Source organism: Tenrec ecaudatus, chromosome X (assembly GCF_050624435.1).
Source record: "Tenrec ecaudatus isolate mTenEca1 chromosome X, mTenEca1.hap1, whole genome shotgun sequence".
Taxonomy (NCBI): Eukaryota; Metazoa; Chordata; class Mammalia; order Afrosoricida; family Tenrecidae; genus Tenrec; species Tenrec ecaudatus.
The window spans coordinates 45,749,563-45,753,354 of NC_134548.1; positions in this window are offsets into that span (position 1 = coordinate 45,749,563).

Sequence of the window (3,792 nt, forward strand, 5' to 3'; positions counted from 1 at the left end):
TCCCATGAAGAAAATCACCGTGTTCAAGGACTTTCCTTCTGACAGCAGCTGAAGTGATCAATACTTCCACCTCTGCCCCATGTCCTATCTGTGGACCTCCCTCTACCCTTCTGTCCTGCTCCTTCCTGTCACTTTGGGAAGTCTTTCTGCTCCCTCTTTTGACTCCCACCCTCCTGTCCCCTATGCTATAGGATCCCCACTTTGGCCTGCAGAGTAGAGGAGGGAGGAGAGAGAGGGCGAGCGATGTTTCTCTTTTCCCAAGTTGGAACTTGCAGTGGGTTTTCACCTGGAAAAATTTACTACCCAGTAACTGGTTTCTTGACCACTAGTAAGTCAAAAGTCCTACTTTCTTGTGTGTGCCTTGGGCTTTGGGGACCTGCTTGGGAACACCACCACCACCACCAAAAATCATTCCGAATGAGCTAAGGAGTATCTGTTCTGAATTCCGAGATAGAGTTTCCAACAAACATTTGGAATGACACCAATTTGTAAGTTGTCAATTCGCTAGAAAGCCTTAGGGGGCCAAGCTAAGTGTTTTGTTTTGTTTTTTTGGCGAAAAGGGAATGAATTCAAGGAACCAATGTCACTGATGGGTGCAGAAAGACAGAGCCGTCATGGGAATTCCAGAAAGAATTTCCTGGGAAACAAAACTACATCATGTCTATCTGCCCTAAGGGAAATGGGTTTTTTTTTTTTTGCCCACCCCACCCTCACTTTTGCAGCTGTACATTTTAAACACGAATAGTATAACAAACTCCAGTGAGAGGAACTGACCAGTTGCCACACAAAGCGATTTTAATTGTTTGAATAATACTGTACATTGGAATAATTTTCTACCCAGTAAAATTTTCTTTGTCTGAGTGGTAATACCCTGTTGAAATATAATGCGGTTCCAGATAATGACTACATAATGTCTGGAGTCTTTTTCCCTTTTTTCCTCTCTCTCTTCTCTCTCTCTAACCTTTAAATGGTGAGCATTAAGAGCAAGCGATAAAACACGTTCTCAGACGAAGAGACGAATTCTTTGGGTCTACGTTGGACTCTTCCAATTAACCAATGTCCTTGGATAAAAGAGTGAGTCGATAACATTACAATGCGCAGACGGCCTTTGCTCTGTTCTTTCAGAGAAGTTGTGTGACAAGAATGGAAATGGAGTCTTTCCATAAAGCTGCTGTGTGGTAGAACATCTGCATGTGGACAGGCACACGCTCCATGTTGTTCATTTTAATGCACCAATTTAATCCTCATTACATGCATCACTGTAATTCTTTAGAAAATGAAAGTGCAAGACATTTGTTATCCAGTGACCTTATCACTTCCAGAGGAGCGTAGAGGGTTAGGTGTTCTCTGGGAATCTGAAACAAAGACCTGGTGGACCCTGTTCCCAAGGAGTTTTGAATACAAGCGATCCTTAGCTGGAAGTTCAGAGCAGAGATAACTCAGCGGTAGAATTCTCACTTTCCATATGGGATGCCCAGATTTGATTCCGGGCCAGTATACCTCATGTGCAACCGTCACCCATCTGTCAGTGAAGGCCTGTGTGTTCCTATGATGCTCAACAGGCTTCAGAGGCATTTTCTTAGTAAGATAGACTAGGAAGAAAGGCCTGGTGATCTACTGAAAACCAGCCAATGGAAACCCTCTGGATTACAAAGGATCACTTCACAGGCAATCAACTTGATGACAGCTAACAACAACCAAGAGAGGAAAGAAGGACTTTTCCCAGGTCATAAGTCAAGGAAGGAAAATATTCCTATGAAAACCAGGTGTGTAGACCAGGAGCTCAAACAGCAGTCTCTTCAGCAGCAGCCCTGCCCCACAGTCATGTTGAGATAGTACCAGCCCTGGGCTAGATGAGAATGTTCCTGCGGGACAGCTTATGCTCCCGGGCACAAGACTTCTTCCTTGGGGCTCATGCGAGGCTGGCTCCTTTGCTAGGGCCCGTTGGCTGCCGCTCACCTGATGTGGCCATGTATTGTTTCTCTAGCTGCCACTCTGTAGTTGGCACTTGGGTCATGGGCTGGGGTGCGACGGAGGGGTGCAGCTCATTGTTGAGCCCCCACTCTCTCCAAGCAGTCTTTTTGGATCAGACTTAAAGTGCCCCACCTTACAAATACCACCCGCTTGAATCATCATTGTGGAAAGCAATCGGACAATATCTCCAATAGCAGGGAAGAGAAATTCCATAGGATATGTACCCTAAAGAATAAGAGGCATGGCACGAGCAGACACATATATACTCCCAAGTGCATCACAGCACTGTTCACACTAGTAAGAAGTTGGAAACAACCCAAATGCCCATCCGTAGAGGATGGATATAGGAACTGCGATACATTCACACAATGGAATACTAAGTATCTCTCAAAATCAACGATGAAACCAGGCAGCACCTCATGACATGGATGGACCTGGAGATCATTTTGCCGAGTGAAGTTGCTGTTGTTTTTCGCCGCCATCCAGTTGGATGCAAGCCATGGTGACTGTGTAAAGCAGAAAGAAACCCTGCCGGCCTGCGCTCTCCTCTCAATTGTGGTTTTGTTTGAGCCCAGACGTAGCTACAATGTGGCTGAGAAACTAAGAACCGGAGGGACACTTGGCTGCTGGCTGAGGAGACCAATGACTGTATCCTTACTGTATGCTGGTCCTCACGTGTGGCAACCTATTGACTCCCCAATACACCCCCTTAATTGTGAGAATTGTTGGTGAGTTCTATGTGGCCATGGCGATGAATTCTCGAACTCAGGATAGATGTGGAGTGTTGGGGTGGGGGGATGGTTGGTGTCAGAGTAGGTAAAAAAGGATGGAGAATGGAGGCATATCTGACCCCTGTCTCATGGCAATGGGGAAGCCAGAGGAGGTCAGATATGGCCCTCCATTGTCATTTATTGCAATACCCTAGACTTTGGAGGTCCCAAGGGAGGGAGGGCAAGGGTGGTAAGATGAAGCAATGGGCTAGAAGATTGACAGGTATAGACTTGGGTGAAAGGGAGGATGGAGGTCCATAAGAAGAGAAATTGTGGGTGGGAGTGTGATGGAATGCTGGAGGCACTGAGGAATAGTTTGCACTGGAGACTGCAGAGTTGATAGTCTGAAATTTAAACCCTTCACTCAATTCACAAGCCAAAAACAAGAGGGGAAAAATCATGGCTTTTGCTCCCCGAAACCCCCGTCAGTCATTATATATATGTGACAAATGTGTACCTGTGTCCACCAAAACACATGTGCTAGAATGTCCACAACAGTACTATTCACAATTTCTCCAAAATTAAAAACGACCCACCTACCCATTAATTGTAGATAGACAATACATTGGGAGATAGCCACACAATGCAATGGAAGACAGTAGTGAGAATAAACTGTCTCCAACCACATACAGCAATATGCATGGGTCTCACAAACACAACGTTGAGCAAGTGAAGTCAGGCATACGATCTGAGTCCATTTATATAAAGAATAAAAATAGCTAAAAATAAATCTGTGCTTTTACAGGTCATGTGAGTGCTACTCACCCACCCCTCGCCCCCACCCCTCGGTGGCAGTCCTGACTAGCAAGGAGTGCAGGGGCCTGCTAGGGAACTGGTAATTATTGTCCTGGTTTCAAGGATATGTTCAATTTGTGAGACGTTATCAAGCCATCAGCCTGTTATTTGTGGATATTTTCATCTGTAGTTTTCATTTCCAAGAAGGTTAAATAATAATAATTTTTAAAAAAGCTTTTCAGACTGACTCCTCCTCCACACTTCCAACCCCCTGGCTCATATGCATGGCTTTGAATAGGTTCGTTATGGTTCA